This window comes from Dama dama, chromosome 13 (assembly GCF_033118175.1).
Source record: "Dama dama isolate Ldn47 chromosome 13, ASM3311817v1, whole genome shotgun sequence".
Classification (NCBI taxonomy): Eukaryota; Metazoa; Chordata; class Mammalia; order Artiodactyla; family Cervidae; genus Dama; species Dama dama.
Window position 1 is genome coordinate 14,010,741 of NC_083693.1, and position 20,312 is coordinate 14,031,052.

The 20,312-nt window shown below is 37.4% G+C and overlaps 1 protein-coding gene and 1 non-coding gene across 2 annotated transcripts in view; both read left to right on the forward strand.

The window, feature by feature from the left end:
* Positions 1 to 20,312, forward strand: part of GABRG3 (gamma-aminobutyric acid type A receptor subunit gamma3) — an 812,145-nt gene that overhangs the window by 442,916 nt on the left and 348,917 nt on the right. The gene's annotated exons all lie outside the window — the stretch shown is intronic.
* Positions 4,935 to 5,041, forward strand: LOC133068545 (U6 spliceosomal RNA). The gene has a single exon (XR_009695524.1). It is a non-coding gene; the product is annotated as a U6 spliceosomal RNA (small nuclear RNA).

The following is a 20,312-nucleotide window of genomic DNA, read 5'->3' on the forward strand; positions in this document are numbered from 1 at the left end:
AAAATAATTTTGTGTCTTAACTCCCATACCCAGCACTCAAATATATGTGATATGCTGTATTAGTCAGCTAGGGCTTCCATAACCAAATAGCACAGATTACATGGCTCAAACCACAGAAATTTATCTTCTCACAGTTCTGGAGGCTGTGAGTCTGAGCTCAAAATGTTGGCATGGTTGGTTCCTCATAAGGCCTCTCTACTTGATGTGCAAACAACGGTGTTCTCACTGTGTCCTACGCAGACTTTTCTCTGAGCACACGTCCCTGACATCTCTCCCTCTGCTTACAAGGCCAGAGTCTTACTGGATCAGGATCCCACTCTGATCTCATTTAACCTTAATTATACCTCTTTAGAGGCCCTATCTCCAAACAGTCACATTGGAGGAATTTTGGAGAAATATTAGTCCATAACATGTGTGATAGTAAAATAAAGACATTAATATATGTCAAGGGCTAAGACAGTTTGCCTCCTACAAGAAAAAAGGTAAATAAACAAAATGTGAAGAAAGACACCGGATCCAAGAGAGAGGGAACCCAATGCGGGAGATAGATGGAGAGAGTTCCAGAGCAATGTTCTGTAGATTACACCAGCTGTACGGGACTGAATTGGTCGAGGGTCAGGAGGAAGAGTGTTGGGACAAAGCAAGTATGCATCGGATGGTGTAACATGGGCCAATAACACACGGATAAAAGAAAGATGCCTGCATTCTCAGTTGCCCAGTCATGCCTGACTCTTTGCAACCCTGTGGACTATAGGCAGCTCCTCTGTCCATGGGATTCGCCAGGCAAGAATACTGGAGTGGGTTACCATTTCCTCCTCCAGGAGATCTTCCTGACCCAGGGATCAAACCCACAGCTCCTATATCTCCTGCATTATCAGGCAGATTCTTGATCACTGAGCCACTAGAGAAGCCCAAGAGAAAGACAATCATGAGGAACAAAGTAAGACGTGCATAAATAAAACGGCGCAATGCTACTCTACCTATCTCTGTGGTAACAATGATAATTTAAAATTTTCAACTTCTAGAAACTTTAGACATGGAAACTTTAATTGTTTGTAGATGAAATTAGAAACTGAGAAATGGGACAAAAAGTCAGCTTATTGTGTGACACTGTGAATCAAGATTTATCTCCAGAAGAAGGAAGCAGTCGGAAGCAGACGATTTAAAGTTGCAAAGGTAGCCAATATGGGAACCAGTCTTACAGCCATATTGGGAGAGTTGATTTTCATATACTGGAGTCTAAAACTGGAAACTTAATGCGTGTTCCAGTGCAAAGCATTATCTAGAGAGCTGACATTGAACATCAGAGTGAGAATCAGTGGAAAGAACTGACTTCCCCCACCACTTGCCTCTGCTCAGGATAGAGGGATTTGGGTTGGTAAGATGGGTGAGGAGCTGTCACTCTGCATCACATACCCTCCTGGTACTGGTCTATCTTTTCTCATATATGTATTTAATTACATGAGTATATCAAATGCGTGTGATTATATATACATGGTGTTTATCACATTGACATTTTAGTTGACAGAGAATTATAAGCAGAAACTACCTCTTCCTTCTTTTCCCCTTTATATAAACCTTCCCTGGTGCATATTTCTATCCTCGGGGAGTAACTTTCTAACTTGCAAAATTATTGAAAAACTTATTTCACTTCAAGTCATGCTATTGAAGTTCCACATTTCTATCTTTTAAAAAAGCCTCCATTCTATGAGTTCACTTTTTTCATTCTTCAAATTTATGTATTAAGAATTGAGGCCAATAATATGATTTCCTTCCTTGTTTTTCCCTGTGAATCACTAGATCCCACCTCTGCTACTCAACAGCTTTTTATAAAATGTATTTGCTCTTTATTGTCACTTTCTCCTTTCTTTCCAACAGATCTCTGAGCAGAGTCCAACTTGCCTTTCTATTCTGAGTATATGACAAATCAGAGCTAATTTTCAAGACTACCCATTCTCTCTCAAATTATTTTCTTTCTGAACATATTAGAATAGAAGACAGTGGTCCATATTTGTGCATCTTACTTGGGCAGGAGCAAGAGACCTGAGTGTCTTTTGAGGGAGAGAAAATGCACTGTATGCCTTGTGAGAGAACAGAACATCTCAGAGTTTAGAGGGACCCTTTTGTTTTTCCTTTTGTTAGTTATCATCTGTTTTTCCTTTTGTGATCCAAGCTGGAGGTAGTTGGCGGACTTTACTTTCCAGTCATGCTGGGTACCTTTAGCCAGAGTCATCTCCGTAGTGCTTTCTTGTAAGAATACTATTTTCAAAGTAGGGACGCAAAGAGATATGTTCATCTGTAACGAGTCTTAGTGGTTCTTTTCTGGATCTCCATACCTCCTATTAGATGAATGATTTCTTTTGGGGAATCCAGTTTTACCTTACCAAGGAGGTGACATCTTAATCCCTTCCTCCCTCTGCCCTGTCTTCCACACTGAATAACCACTGGAATTTTGAGGATGTTTGTAAGGTGTTTTTTGTTTGTTTGTTTGTTTATGTTTGTAAGTTTTACTAACATGTTTTTCATTCTTAATTATTCGTGGTGAGACAAATATCCTTACCTGATTTAAGAACTGCCTTCAGCAATTTGAGAACTTTCTAGGGATGCCTATGTAGAACCAGAAGACAGTTAAATGACTTATCAAGAAGTCACTTAAGCTTTTATTTTAATTAGCAAATAATTTTGAGAAAACAGAGTCCACTGAACATTAAAGTTTTTCTCCCTGCACTATGCCTAGTGCTATTTTCTACACAAAAGAAACACACGTTTCCTCAACTGATTATTGTATCAGTTGGGCATTAGTGAGAACCATTAGTTTTGAATCACCTGGGCTCTCATTTCCATCACAGACAAAGATAACTGTTAAGTGAATTCCTCTTTAGAAATGGAAATCATCAGAGCCCACTTGCATCAAACCCAGGGGCCCTCACAGATAGCACAGAATGCCAGGATTGCATCCAGATTATAGAGAACATAAAGTTCCCTAAAAGAGTATCTACTTACTACTAGGATTTATAGTGGAGAGATTAGAAATAACTTAAATTCAACAGTGAAATACAGTATCATAGCCACAATCTCTTTTTTAAGAGTTTAGTGATACGTCAATCTCAACCCCACTGGCCAGTCACCTGTAAACTGTACTGAGTCCCAAGAAAATTCACCAGAAATGTGCGATGCTGTTTTGCTTAAGTCACCAAGTCCTGATTGCTGTAACCATTCACTCTGTAATAGAAATGATGCTGTGACTGATATTTGGGTAGTTCCCCAAATTAAGAGATTTGAACCTGTCACTTTTTCAAATGAGCAAATGAATCCTATTAATAGCTGTTTTTAGGAGCAGATGGGAATATTTGATGCACAGATGGAAACCAAAATATTTAAAGCATTCATTTTCTTTCCATCTATCTGTGGGGATCATTTTTGGTTTAAACTTATCAACCAAAATTCCTGTGCCTAGAATTCATTTTGCCAAGTCAACTGTGTTCAGTTATGATTGTTCAAACAAATGTTTGTAAATACTTTTATCTGTTGGGCCGTGCCTCTTACTGAGACAGTGGGCATTGTCCTCATGTTGAGTAGAAAAACATTAAGCTGACCACTACTTTTCATAAGCCACAGTGGTAACACATACTGGGAAAGAGAGGCACAGAATTCTGGGAGAATCCATGTCTGCATCTCCTGGAGGGTCAAGAAGGGAATCTTGAGAGGCATAATGTTTGAGCTGACACCTGAGAGGTGAGCAAGGCACTGTTTGGCCAGGGAGGGGCACAGAAATGAGGAAGGGTCCTATTTGGAGGTAACATCAGAGGAAGGACCCAGTGGAGTAGAGAAGCATGGACACAGTTGCCTGTGGAGGAACTGAGGAAGGCCAGCAAGCTTGAAGCTCTCGTGCCTGAGAAACAGCAGGAGAAATGTGCTGGGGATGACCAAGGTCTTTAGGAGTCTGCGGAAGTGCTGGAGGCCCTAGGCAGGGGTGTGATGTGAATGGGCATGCATTTTAAAGAGTGATTCTGGCCAATATTAGGAGAAAAGATTTCAGAGAGCGAAAGTGAGTACTTTTGTTTTAGGTACATGCCCTTTATCACATACGTGCACTGCAGGTGCTTTTCCTAGTCTGCACTTGTCATTCGTTTTCTTAACTGTGTCTTTTGAAGAACAGATATGTTTAATTTTGATGAAATCCAGTTTATCAGTTTTTTTCCCATGGATCATGCTTTTGTAGTTTTACATGAAATTTATCAGCAAATCTAAGACTTTCTCCTATGTTTTCTTATAAAAGTTTGTAAGGTTTAAGTTTTATATTTAGATCAACAACCCATTTTGAGGTAATAATTGTATGCAGTGTAAAATATGGATCAAAAAATATTATTTTTTTCATATGGATACCTAATCTTTACACACTATTTGTTGCAAGGATCATTCTGTGTTGTCTTCTTACATTTGTCAAAAATCAGTTATCCCTCTGTGCCGCAATCCATATCTGGACTCGATCCTAACCATTGATCCACTTATTTGTCTTTATCACACTGTCTGGATTTACTGCATCTCTAAACTAAACCCTGAAATTGAATCTGTGGCTCTGAACCTTTTGTCTTCCCTTTCAAAATTTTACTGGCTACTCTGGGTGCTTTGCAGTCCCATATTTTAGAAATAGTTTGTCAATTACTAAAATAAAATCTGACTATATTTATATTGTTGTTATTGTCTAGTCACTAAGTCATGTCTGACTCTTTTGCAACCCCATTAACTGTAGCCTGCCAGGCTCCTCGGTCCATAGGATTTCCCAGGCAAGAATACTGGAGTGGGTTGCCATTTCCATCTCCAGGGGACATTCCCAACTCAGGCATCAAACCTCTGTCTCCTGACTTGGCAGGCAGATTCTTTACCACTGAGCCACCAGGGAAGCCTGTAGTTTTATTAAGAATGCATAAATGGTGCTTGCTTCAGCGGCACATATACTAAAATTGGAATGATACAGAGAAGATTAGCATGGCCCCTGGGCAGGGATGACATGCAAATTTGTGAAGCATTCCATATTTGTAAAGGATCAGTGAGCTGGAAGATAAAATGGTGTAAATAACTGCTGAATAGCAGAATAAAGTAAAAAGTTTGAAAAAAACTGAGAATAGTCTAAGAGACTCCTGGGACAGTATTAAACTCACCAACATTTGAATTATAGGGGTCCCAGAAGAAGAAGAAAAAAAGAAAGGGTATGAGAAAAATTTTGAAGAAATTATAGTTGAAAAGTTCTCCAACATGGCAAGGGAAATAGTCATTCAAGTCCAAAAGGCACAAAGAGTCCCATACAGGATAAACTCAAGGAGAAACTCACCAAGACACATACTAATCAGACAAACAAAGATTAAACACAAAGAATATTAAAAGCAGCAAGGGAAAAGCAAGAAGTAACATACAAGGCAAGCCCCATATGTCTAAGAGCTAATCTTGCAGAAGAAACTCTGCAAGCCAGAAGGGAATGGCAGGATATATTTAAAGTACAGAAAGGAAAAATCTACAACCAAGATTACTCTGCCTGGCAAGGATCTCATTCAAAATTGATGGAGAAATAAAAAGCTTTTCAGACAAGCAAACGTTAAGAGAATTCGTTACCAGCAAACCAGCTTTACAACAAATGTTAAAGGGACTTATATAGTCAGGAAATACAAGAGAAAATAAAGATCTACAAAAACAAGCCCCAAACAATTAAGAAAATGGCAATAGGAACATATGTACCAATAATTACTTCACATATAAATTAATTAAATGCTCCAACCAAAAGACATAGACTGGCTGAATGGATACTAAAACAATACCCATATATATGCTGTCTACAAGAAATCCACTTCAGACCTAAATATTGAAAGTGAGAGGATGGAAAACTATTCAATGCAAATGGGAAGCAAAAGAAAGCTGGAGTAGCAATCCTCATGTCAGACAAAATAGACCTTAAAATAAAGATTACAGGAGATAAGGGAGGACACTGCATGATCATCAAGGGATCAATCCAAGAGGAAGACATAACATTGTAAATATCTGTGCGCCCAACATAGGAGCACCTCAATACATAAGACGAACACTAACAGACATAAAAGGAGAAATTGACAGTGAACAATAACAGTAGTAAATTTAACACCCCACTTACAGCTATGGACAGATAATCAAAACAGAAAATTAATAGGGAAACACGTTTTAAATGATACATTAGATGAGATGGATCTCATTGATATCTTCAAGACATTCCATCCAAATGCAGAAGAATATACCTTCTTATCAAGTGCACATGAAACATTCTCCAGGATAGGCCACATCTTGGGTCACAAATCAAACCTCAGTAAATTTAAGAAAATTGAAATCATACCAAGCAACTTCTGACCACAATTCTATGAGACTAGATATCAATTACAAGAAAAACACTGTAAAAACTCACATAGAGATTAAACAATACATTTCTAAATAATGAACAGGTTACTAAAGAAATCAAAGGGGAAATAAAAAAATTCCTAGAAACAAATGACAATGAAAACACAACTCAAAACCTATGGGATGCAGCAAAAGCAGTTCTAAGAGGGAAGTTTAAAGCAATAAAACCCTACCTCAGCAAACAAGAAAAACATTGAATAGACAACATAACTTTACACCTAAAACAACTGGAAAAAAAAAGAACAAAAAAACCCCCAAAGTCAGCATAAGGAAAGAAATCATGAAGATCAGAGCAGAAATAAGTGAAAAAGAAATTAAAGAAACAATAGTTCAGTTCAGTTCAGTTCAGTTGCTCAGTCGTATCCGACTCTTTGCGACCCCGTGAGTTGCAGCACGCCAAGCCTCCCTGTCCATCACCAACTCCCGGAGTTTACTCAAACTCATGCCCATCGAGTCAGTGATGCCATCCAGCCATCTCATGCTCTGTCGTCCCCTTCTCCTCCTGCCCCCAATCCCTCCCAGCATCAGGGTCTTTTCCAGTGAGTCAACTTTTCGCATCAGGTGGCCAAAGTATTGGAGTTTCAACTTAAGCATCAAAGAAACAATAGTAAAGATTAATAAAACTAAAAGCTGGTTCTTTGAGAAGATAATAAAATTGAGATATCTTTATCCAGACTCATCAAGAAAAAAGAGAGAAGAATCAAATCAACAAAATTAAAAATGACAAAGAAGAGGTTGCAAGAGGCAAGACAGAGAAACAAAGTATTATAAGAGACTTTTATGGAAAAAAAAAAAGCAATAAAATGTATAGCCTGGAAGGAAAGGACAGATTCTTATTAAGGTTCAATCTTCCAAGACTGAACCTGGATGAAATATAAATTATGAGCAACCCAGTTATAAGCACTGAAATCTAAACTTTGATCAAAAATCTCTCAAAAAAAAAAAAAAAAAAAAACACACACACACAAAAACAAAAGCCCAGGACCAGATGGCTTCACAGGTGAATTCTTTGAAACATTTAGAGAGGGTCTAATGCCTATCCTTCTAAAACAATTTCAAAAATTGCAGAGGAAGAAACACTTCCAAACTCATTCTACAAGGCCACCATCACTCTGATACCAAAACCAGGCAAAGACAACACAAAAATAGAAAATTACAGGCTGATATCACTGATGAACATAGGTGCAAAAACACTCAACAAACTTTTAGCTAACAGAATTCAACAACACATTAAAAAGCTCATACACCATGATCAAGCTGGGGTTATTCCAGGGATGCAGGGATTATTCAGTTCAGTTCAGTTCAATCGCTCTGTCATGTCCAAACTCTTTGTGACCCCATGGACTACAGCACGCCAGGCTTCCCTGTCCATCACCAACTCCCAGAGCTTACTCAAACTCATGTCCATTGAGTCAGTGATGCCATCCAACCATCTCATCCTTTACCGTTCTCTTCTCCTCCCGCCTTCAGTCTTTCCCAACATCAGAGTCTTTTCCAATGGTTCAATATAAACAAACTAATCAATGTGAAGCACCATATTAGCAAATTGAAAGATAAAAACATATGATAATCTCAGTAGATGCAGAAAAACCCTTCGACAAAATTTAGCACCCATTTATGATAATAACCCTTTAAAAAAAATTGGCATAGAGGGAACCTATCTCAACATAATGAAGACCATATATGATAAGCACACAGCAAACATTATTTGCAGTGGCAAACATTATTTGCAGTGGTGAAAAACTGAAAACATTCCCTCTAAGATCAGGAACAAGACAAGAGTGTTTACTGTTACCACTATTATTCAACATAGTTTTGGAAGTCCTAGCTACAGCAATCAGAGAAAAAAAGAAATAAAAGGAGTCCAGATAGGAATAGAAGAAGTAAAGCTCTCACTGTTTGCAGATGACATGATAATATACATAAAAAACCCTAAAGATATTATCAAAAATTACTAGAGCTAATGAGTGATTTTAGCCAAGTTTCAAGATACAAAATCAATACACAGAAATCACTTGCATTCCTTTATACTAACAATGAAAATCATAAAGGGAAATTAAGGTATCAATACCATACACCACTGCAACAAAAAGTATAAAATATCTAGGAAACCTACCTAATGGCTCAGACGATAAAGCGTCTGCCTACCATGCGGGAGACCCGAGTTCAATCCCTGGGTCAGGAAGATCTCCTGAAGAAGGAAATGGCAACCCACTCCAGTATTCTTGCCTGAAAAATCCCATGGATGAGGAACCTGGTAGGCTACAGTCCGTGGGGTCTCAAAGAGTCGGACACGACTGAGCTACTTCATTAAGGAGACAAAAGAACTGTATACAGAAAATTATAAGACACTGATATAAGAAATCAAAGACAACATAAACAGATGAAGAGATATTTCATGTTCCTGGGTAGGAAGAATCAATATTGTGAAAATGACTATGCTACCAAATACAATCTACAGATTCAATGCAATCCCTATCAAATTACCAATGTCATTTGTTATAGAACCAGAACAAAAAATTTCACAATTTATGTGGAAACACAAAAGACCCTGAATAGCCAAAGCAGTCTTGAGAAAGAAGAATGGAGCTGGAGGAATCAACCTCCCTGACTTCAGATTATAATAAAAAGCTACAGTCATCAAGACAGTATGGTACTGGCCCCAAAACAGAGCTATAGACCAATGGTACAAGATAGAAAGCCCAGAGATAAACCCATGAACCTATGCGTACCTTATTTTTTACAAAGGAGGCAAGAATATACAATGGAGTAAAGACAGCCTCTTCAACAAGTGGTGCTGGGAAAACTGGACATCTCCATGTAAAAGAATGAAATTAGAACACTTCCTAACACCATACACAGTGATAAACTCAAAATGGATTAAAGACCTAAATGTAAGACCATAAACTATAAATCTCTTAGAGGAAAACACAGACAGAACACTTGTTTACATAAATAAAAGCAAGATCCTCTATGAACCACCTCCTGGAGTAATAGAAATAAAAACAAAATTAAACAAGTGGGACCTGATGAAATGTAAAAGCTTTTGCACAGCAAAGGGAACTATATATAAACAAGGTGGAAAGACAACCCTTGGAATGGGAGAAAATAAGAGCAAATGAAACAACGGACAAAGGATTAATTTCCAAAATATACAGTCAGTTCCAATATACAACTCAATACCAGAGAAAACAAACACCCCAATAAAAAAGTTGGAAGAAGACCTAAACAGCCATTTCTCCAAAGAAGACATACAGATGGCTAGCACATGAAAAGATGCTCATATTGCTCATTATTAGAGAAATGCAGATCAAAACTACAGTGAGATATCACCTCACACCAGTCAGAATGGCCATCATCAAAAAGTCTACAAACAATAAATGCTGGAGAGGGTGTGGAGAGAAGGGAACATTCTTGCACTGTTGGTGGAAATATAAATTGATACAGGCATTATGGAAGATGGTATGGGGAATCCTTAAAAAAACAGGAATAAAACCACCGTATGACCCAGCAATCCAACTCCTAGGCATATACCCTGAGGAAACCAAAATTGAAAAAGACATTGGTACCCTCAATGTTCATTGCAGCACTATTTACAATAGTTAGAACATGGAAGCAACCTAGATGTCCATTGACAGATATATATACAATGGAATATTCAGTTCAGTTCAGTTGCTCAGTCGTGTCCAACTCTTTGCGACCCCATGAACCACCCAGGCCTCCCTCTCCATCACCAACTCCTGGAGTCCACCCAAACCCATGTTCATTGAGTCAGTGATGCCATCCAGCCATCTCATCCTCTGTCGTCCCCTTCTCCTCCTACCTTTCCCAGCATCAGGGTCTTTTCAAATGAGTCAGCCCTTTGCATCAAGTGGCCAAAGTATTGGAGTTTCAGCTTCAACATCAGTCCCTCCAATGAACACTCAGGACTGATCTCCTTTAGGATGGACTGGTTGGACTCTCAAGAGTCTTCTCCAACACCAGAGTTCAAAAGCATCAATTCTTCGGCACTCAGCTTTCTTTATAGTCCAACTCTCACATTCATACATGACTACTGGAAAAATCATAGCCTTGACTAGATGGACCTTTGTTGGCAAAGTAATGTCTCTGCTTTTTAATGTGCTGTCTAGGTTGGTCATAACTTTCCTTCCAAGGAGTCAGCGTCTTTTAATTTCATGGCTGCAATCACCATCTGCAGTGATTTTGGAGCCCAGAAAAATAGTCAGCCACTGTTTCCACTGTTTCCCCATCTATTTCCCATGAAGTGATGGGACCAGATTCCATGATCTTAGTTTTCTGAATGTTAAGCTTTAAGCCAACTTTTTCACTCTCCTCTTTTACTTTCATCAAGAGGCTCTTTAGTCCTTCACTTTCTGCCATAAGGTTGGTGTCATCTGCATATCTGAGGTTATTGGTATGGCAATCTTGATTCTAGCATGTGCTTCCTCCAGCCCAGCGTTTCTCATGATGTACTCTGCATATAAGTTAAATAAGCAGGATGACAATATACAGCCTTGAAGTACTCCTTTTCCTATTTGGAACCTAATGGACTATTACTCAGCCACAAAAAGGAACATATTTGAGTCAGTTTTAATGAGGTGGATGAACCTAGATGGTATTATATGGAGTGAAGTAAGTCAGAAAGAGACAGATAAATATCATATACTAATGCATATATATGTAATCTGGAAAGGTGATACCAAAGAATTTATTTGCAGGGCAGCAATGGAGAAACAGACATAGAGAACAGACTTATGGACACACGGAGAGGTGCAGAAAGAGTGAGATGTATGGAGAGTAACATGAAAACTTACATTATCATATATAAAATACATAGACAATGGAAATTTGCTGTATGTCTCAGGAAGGTCAGACAGGGGCTCTGTATCAACCTAGAGGGGTGGGATGTGTAGGGAGATGGGAGGGAAGTTCACGAGGGAGGGGACATATGTATCTATAGCTGATTCATGTTGAGGTTTGACAGAAAAGAACAAAATTCTATAGAGCAATTATCCTTCAATTAAAAATAAATAAATAAGAAATGCATAAACAAATATGCATCAAAAAGACCAATTGGTAGATTAACTTCTCAATGTTGTGTCTTCTACAGTATAAACACAGTATATTTTTTTCATGTATTCAAGTCTTCCTTAATTTCTCCAAACAAAGTTGTGTAGATTTTAGTTTACATGTATTTCACATCATTTGTCAAATTTATGCTAACTTATTTCAATATTTTATAGTATTATAGAAAGCATTGCTTTAAATTTGAATTTCCAATTATTGTTCCTGGTATATAAAAGGGCTACCCTGGTCTCTAAGATTGTAAAGAATCCACCTGCAATACAGCAGACCTGACTTCAATCCCTGGATTTGGAAAATACCCTGGAGGAGGGTATGGCAACCCACTCCAGTATTCTTGCTTGGAGAATCCCCACAGACAAATGATCCTAGCACACTATAGTCCATGGGGTCATAAGGAGTCAGACATGACTGAGCGACTGAGCATAGCACAGTATATAAAAAAAATACATTGATTTTAGATCCTGCAATCTTGACAGTATGCTTTTTTGCACCCTCTGTAGTTTGTTACGTGATCTACAAATGACTACACTTTTGCTCCTTCGATTTAAATTTTTTTGCTTTATGTTACTGCTCTGGCAAATATCACCATTGAAAAGTTTAATAGAAATGGTGAGAGCAGACAGCACTGGATTGGTCCAGGATAACAGAGTAGAATATGCGCTCACTTCCCCTTGCAAGAGCACCAAAATCACAAATAGCTGTTGAATAGGAACCGCACCCACCAAAAAAATATATCCCCTGTCAAAAGACAAAGGAAAGGCTGGAACAAGATGGTAGGAGGGACACAATGATGATATTATCAAATACAATACACTCCTAGTGGGTGACCCACTAAACTGGAGAGCAATAATACCAAAGAAGTTCTCTTACTTTTGTGAAGGTTCTGAGCCCTGTGTGAGGCTTCCCAGCCTGGAGATCTGACAAAGGGACTAGGAATTCACAGGGAATCTGAAGTTGAAGACCAGTGGGATGAGATTGCACGATTTTCACAAGACTGGGAAAAACAGAGACTCCACTCATGAAGACTCCACTCATGGAGGGCACACACAAAATTTGTGCACACCAGGATCCAGGGAAAAGGAGCCGTGACCCCACAGGAGACTGAACCAGACTTACCTCCTAGTGTTGGAGGATCTCTTGCAGAGGCGTGGGATGGCAGTAGCACACCTTAAGGATAGTGGCACTGGCAACAGCAGTTCTCCAAAGTCCCATTGGTTTGAGTGCTCCTTGAGGTCACCATTAGCCATATCATAGAGCCTGTAGACTCTAATGTGAGGTTTCCTCAGGCCAAACAACTAACAAGGAGGGGCAGGACAGCCCCATCAGCAGCAGACAAGTAGATTAAAGCTACTGACCATGGTCCTGCCCACCAGAGAAAGATCCAGTTGTTGAAATGGCCAGTCCATCTCATCAGGAAGCTTGCATAAGCCTTTTAGATAACCCCATCCACCAGAGAGTAGACGGAAGAAGCAAGAGAACTACAATCCTGCAGACTCCAGAATGAAAACCACAATCGAAGAAAATTAAACAAAATGAAAATGCAGAGGTTTATGTCCCAGATGAAGGAATATGATAAAACCCTCCAAGAACAATTAAATGAAGTGGAGATCAGCAAAATTTCTGAAAAAAGCATTCAGAATATTGATAGTGAAGATAATCCAGGATCTTGGGAAAAGGATGGAGAAGATGTAAGAAATGTTTAACAAAGACTTAGATGAACTAAGGGAAAAAGAAACAGAAATGAACAATACTCTAGAAGGAATCAATTACAAAATAATTGAGTCAAAAGAATGGATAAGTGACCTGAAAGAGAGAGTAGAAATCATGGCCCCAGAAAGGTATATAGAAAAAAATGAAAAGAAATGCAGAAAGCCTAGAGACCTTTGGGACAATATTAAACACAGCATCATTTGCATTATAAGGAGAAGAAGAAGAAGGAGAAGACAGGACCTGGGGAATTATTCGAAGTGGTAATAACTGAAAACTTCCCCAACATAGGAAAGGAAATAGCTAACAAAGCCCAGGAAGCATAGAGAGGCCCAGGCAGGATAAACCCAAGAGGGAATACACTAAGACATATAGTAATCAAATTGATAAAAATTAAGGACAAAGATAAAATATTAAAAGTAACAAGAGAAAAACAATGAATAACATACAAGGGAACTCCCATCAGATTATCAAACTGGTTTCTCAGGAGAAACGCTGCAAGCCAGAAGGAAGTGGCATGATATATTTAAAGTGATGAAAGGGAAGAACCTGCAACCAAAAATACTCTATTCAGCAAGGCTGTCAATCAGATTTGAGAGAGAAATCAAAAGCTTTATAGACAAACAAAAGTTAAGAGAATTTAACACCACCAAACCAGCTTTACAGCATATGTGAAAGGAACTTCTCTAGGCAGAAAAAACAAGAGAAGAAAAAGACCTACAAAACAAACCCAGACACTCAAGAACATGGTAATAGCATCATACATATCAACAATTAACTCAAATGTAAATGATTAAATGCACCAACCAAAAGAAATAGACTGACTGGGTGGATAAAACAAAAATAAGACCCATATATGTCCTGTCTACAAAAGACCCATGTCAGACCTAGGTGCACATACAGACGGAAAGTAAAAGGATGGGAGAAGGTATTCCATGCAAATGGAAATCAAAACAGTGCTGGTGCAGCAATACTCATACCAGACAAAATGGACTTTAAAACAAAGACTGTTATAAGAAAGAACAAGGACACTACATGATGATAAAGGGATGAATCCAAGAATAAAATATAACAATTATGAATATATGTATACCCAATATAGGAGTACCTCAATATGTAAGGCAAATACTAGCTACCATAAAGAGAGTAATAGACTATATCATGATGATAGTGGGGGACTTAAATATCCCACTTTCATCAATGGACAGATTGCCCAGACAGAAAGTTAATAAAGAAACACAGATTTTACATGTCATATTAGATCAGATGGACTTAACTGATATTGATAGAGCATCCTATCCAAAAAAACAGCAGACTACACGTTCTTCTCAAGTGCAGATGGAACATTCTTCAGGATTGACCACATGCTCGGCCACAAGGCAAAACATGGTAAATTTAAGAAATGTGAAATCATTTCAAGCATTGTTTCCAATCACAATACTTTGAGATTAGAAATAAACTGTAAGAAGAAATTATTAAAAAAGAAAAAATACCTGGCAACTAGACAATACACTACTAAACAACCAGTGAATCACTGAAGAAATCAAAGTGAGTGAAAGTGAAGTCGCCCAGTCATGTCTGACTCTTTGCGACCTCGTGGACCGTAACCTGCCAAGCTCCTCTGTCCATGGGATTTTCCAGGCAAGAATACTGGAGTGGGTTGCCATTTCCTTCTCCAGGGGATCTTCCAGACCCAGCGATCAAACCCAGGTCTCCCACATTGCAGGCAGACACTTTACCGTCTGAGCCACCAGGAAGCCACAGGAAATTAAAAAACACCTAGATACAAGTGGAAACAAAAACACAATGGTCCAAAACCTAGGGGGCTCAGCAAAAGCAGTAAAGAGGGAAGTTTATACTGATACAATCATAACTTAAGAAATAAGTAAAATTCTCAAATAAACAGTGTAATCTTACACCTAAAACAACTAGATAAAAAGAACAAACAAAGCCTAAAGGTAGTAAAAAGAATAAAATTATAAAGATCAGGCCATAAGTAAATGAAAGAGAAACAAAGAAATCAATTGAAAAGATCAATGAAACTAAAAGCTGGTTCTTTGAAAAGATATACAAAATTGATAAACCTTTAGCCAGACTCAGAAAGAAAGGAGGTTATTCAAATTCAAATGAATAAAATTAGAAATGAAAAAGGGGAAGTTACAACTGACATTACATAATACAGAGAAACATAAGAGACTACTTACTATGAGCAACTGTATGACAATGATATGGACAACCTGGGAGAAATGGACAATTTCTTAGAAAGACACCTTCTCTCAAGACTGAACCAGAAAGAAATAGAAAATATGAACAGACCAATCACAAGCACTGAAGTTGACACTGTGTTTAAAAAACTCCCAACAAGCAAAAGTCCAGGACTTGATGGCTTCACAGTTGAATTCTATCAAACATTCAGAGAAGAATCAACACCTATCCTTCTGAAACTCAAAAAAATTGCAGAGACAGGAAAACTTTCAATTTCATTCTAAGAGGCCACTGTCATCATGATACCAAAACCAGAAAAAGATACAACAAAAAAAAGAAAGAAAATTACAGACAAATATCACTGATGAACATAGATACAAAAATCCTTAACAAAATACTAACAGTCCAAATCTAACAATACATTAAAAAGATTGTACACCACAATCAAGTGAGATTAAACCCTAAGGATGCAAGGATTTTTCTATATCTGCAAATCAAACAATGTGCTACACAACATCAACAAATTGAAGAATGAAAACCATATTATTATCTCAATAGGTGCAGAAAAATATTCTGACAAAATTCAGCACCCATTTATGATAAAAAAAAAAAAAAACTCTTCAGAAAGTAGGTATAGAGAGAACATATCTCAGCATAATAAAGGTCATATATGACAAAACTTCAGTTAACATCACCCTCAATGATGAAAGCTGAAAACATTTTCTCTATGATCAGGAACAAGACAAGGATGTCTACTCTCACCATTTTGTTCAACATTGTTTTGGAAATCCTAGCTACGGCAATCAGAGAAGAAAGAAAAATAAAGGTAATCCAAATTTGGGAAAGAAATGGTTAAACTATCACTGTTTGCAGATAATATGATACAATATATAGAAAATCCTAAAGATGCTACCAGAAAACTACTAGAGTTCATAAGTTTACTTGGTAAAGTTGCAGGTTACAAAATTAATACACAAAAATCTGTTGCAGTCCTATACACTAACAATGAAAGATCAGAAATAAAAATTCAGGAAACAATTACACTTTCCATCAAAACAAAAAGAATAAAATATCTCGCAATGAACTTACCTAATGAGACAAAATACCTGTACTCTGAAAACTTTAAGACACTGATGGAAGAAATCAAAGATACAAACAGATAGATAGATATACCATGTTCATGGATTGGAAGAATCAATATTTTCAAAATGACTATATTACCCAAGAAAATCTACACATTCAATGCAATCCCTAACAAATGACTTTTTTTCCCACAGAACTAGAACAGAAAAAAAATCTTAAAATTTGTGTAGTGACACAAAAGACCCCCAAATTGCCAAAAAAAAAAAAAATCTCGAGAAACCTAACTATGGCAAACCTAGACAGAGTATTAAAAAGCAGACACATCACTTTACTGACAAAAGTCCATATAGTCAAAGCTATAGTTTTTCCAGTAGTTATGCATGGATGTGAGAGTTGGACCATAGAGAAGGCTGAGCATGAAAGCATTGCTGCTTTCAAACTATGTAACTGGAGAAGATGCTTGAGAGTCCCTTGAACAAGAAGGAGATCAAACTAGGCAATTCTAAAGGAAATCAACCCCGAATATTCATTGAAAGGACTGATGCTAAAGCTTAAGATCCAATACTCTGTCCACCTGATGCAAAGAGCTGACTCATTGGGAAAGACTCTGTTGCTGGGAAAGGTTGAGGGTGTGAGGAGAAGGGAGCAACAGAGGATGAGATGTTTGGATGGCATCACTCACTCAATGGAGATGAGTTTGAGCAAACTTCAGAATGAAGGACAGGGAAGCCCAGAGTGCCGCAGTCCATGGGGTCACAAAGAGCCAGATACGACTGAGCAACTAAACAACAACTTGAGAAAGAAACATAGAGGTGAAGGAATCAGCTCCCTGACCTCAGGCTATACTACAGAGCCCCAGTCAACAACACAGCATAATAGTCACATAAGATTAGAAATACTGATCAGCTGAACAGGATGGAAGCCCAGAAATAAACCCATGAACCTATGCTCAATTAATGTGTGAAAAAGGAGGCAAAACTATACAGTGTTGGAAAGACAGTCTCTTCAAAGAATTGGTGCTGGGAAAACTGGACAGCTGCATATAAAAAAAAAAAAAAAAGTAGAATTTTAACATTCTTCAACAGTGTACAGAACAATAAGCTGAAAATGTGTAAAAGACCTAAATGCAAGACTGGACAGTATAACACGCTTATAGGAAAGCAAAGGCAAAACAGTTTCTTACATACATTTCAGTAATATCTTTCTCAATCCATCTCCCAGGATAGTGGAAATAAAAGTAAAAATAAACAAATGGAACATGTTAAAACTCAAAAACTTTTGCACAGCGAAGGAAACAATAAATAAAATAATAAGTCAACCCACAGATTGGGAGTATATATTTGCAAAAGATGTGATTCACAAGGGATTAGTCTCCAAAATTTACAAACAACTCATGAGGCTTAACATCATCAAAACAAAGAACCCAATCAAAAAGTGGATAAGAGAACTAAATGGAAATTTTTCCAAACACAACATAGAAAATGCCAAAAGGCACATGAAAAGATCCTAAACATTGCAAATTACTAGAGATAAATCAAATCTACAATGGGATATCACCTCACACTAGTCAAAATGACTATCGTAGAAAAATCTACAAATAATAAGTTCTGGAGAGGGTGTGGAGAAAGGGAACCCTCCTAATCTGATGATCAGAATGGATGTTGGTTCAGCCAGTATGGAGGTTCCTTAGAAAACTAAAAATAGAACTACTGTATCATCCAGCAGTCCCACTGATGGACATATACCTAGAGAAAAACATTGTGTAAAAGGATGCATGCACCCTAGTGTTCATTGCACAACTCTCAAATAGCCATGTAAGTAGACATGGAAGCATCTGAATGTCCATCAACAGAGGAATGGATAAAGATGTGGTACATATAATATGTACTATGGATTATTACGTGGCCTTTAAAGAGAATGAAATGATGCCATTTGCAGCAACATGGATTGATACAGAGATTATCATACTGAGTGAAGTCAGACAGAAGAGGAAAAATACTGTATGACATACATTATATGGGGAATCTAAAAATAAATGACACGAATGAACTTATTTACAAAACAAAAACAGGCTTATAGGCTTAGAGGAGGAACTTATGGCTGCCAGGGAGGACGAGTTGGGGAGAAGGGATAGTTAAGGAGTTTGGGATCAACATGTACACGCTGCCATGTTTTAAATGGATAACCAAAAATCTTCTACTGTATAGCACACGGAATTCTACTCTGTGTTATATGGCAGCCTGAATGGGAGGGGAATTTGGGGGAGAATAGATACATGTATATATATGACTGTGTCCCTTTGGTGTCCACCTGGAACTATTATAATGCTGTTAATCAGCTATACTCCAATAGAAAATAACGTGTTTTTTTTTTTAAAGGAAATGATGAAAGTAGATATTCTCACACTGTTTGTAATTTTAGGGGGAATGCTATCTTTCATAATTAGGATGTTAGCTCAAGAATCTTTAAAGATGTCATTTAACAGATTATGGGAATTCTCTTTTATTTTTAGTTTTTCAAAAGTTTTTTTTTTTTTTAAATCAAGAATAAGTGAATGTTCACCAAGTATTTTTCTGAATATTAATATGGTTATCTTTTTAGTTTATTAATATGGTCAATTGCATTAACTGACTTTTGGATGTTAAACCAACTTTACCTTCTGGATTAAACACTACTTGATCATGCTACATTTTGTGTTGTTAGATTCAGCATGCTAAATATGTGTTTTAAATTTTCCATCTATTTTCATAAGGAATATTGATGTGTGATTTTCATTTCTTGTATTGTCTTTTACTGATTTACTGGTTTTATCAGGGTGATCCTACTCTCATATATTGAATTAGGAAGTATTCCCTTCTTGCAGTTTTCTGGAAGGTATGTACATAATTGGTATAAAACAAATTCTGTAGATTTGGTTTTATCTATTACATGTTGAGCAAATTCACTAATGAAGACATATAGTTTTAAGTTAGTTTTTTTATGGGAAGGATTTTAACTAAAAACTTAATTTTAAAATAGTTATAGGGATATTCAGATTGTTTCTTCTTCATTGAAATTTAGCACACTGTATCTTTTCAGGAACTTAACTGTTTCATCTCAGATGTCAATATATTGACATAAAGTTCTTTGTATCTTTCCTTACTTCCTTTTAATATAAATAGGAACTGTGATGATGTTACCTCTCTTTGTTGATACAGCTAATTTGTCTCATCTCTTTCTCTTGATCAATCTGACTACACTTTTGTCAATTTCATTAATTTTCTCCAAGAATCAGCTTCTGGTTTAATTGATTTTCTCTATTGTTTCTCTTTTTTTTTTCATTGATTTCCATCCTGATCTTTTTCAATATTTTCTTCTATTTTTGGGGGTGGGGGAAAGTGAGGATGTCAATTTGCTATCCTTCTACCTGTTTCTTAAAGTGGAAGCTAAGATGATTGATTTATGATCTTTCTTCTATTGCCTTTAGTGCAATAACATAAATTTAGTGCAATAAATAATAAAAACCCACTCTCCTTTAAATGTATCCCACATTTTTTATGTCATGTTTTCATTTTTATTCATTTCAAATATCTTCTCCCTGTGTAGTTCTCTCTCCTAGAGTGCTCCCCTGCAGACTCTTGGCCAGCTAAGTCTCCCTGGTACTCAGCTTCCTCTCTTCAACTCATGCTTAGGGTTTTCCTTTGTTACCCTGGAGGAAACTCTGCTAACTTTAACTTTGCTAACATCACCCGACCCGTGCCAATTCTGTGGTTAAGCTAAGATAATCACTGGGGTCCCCTCTTTGATTCCCTTTTCTCAGGAATGATTCATGG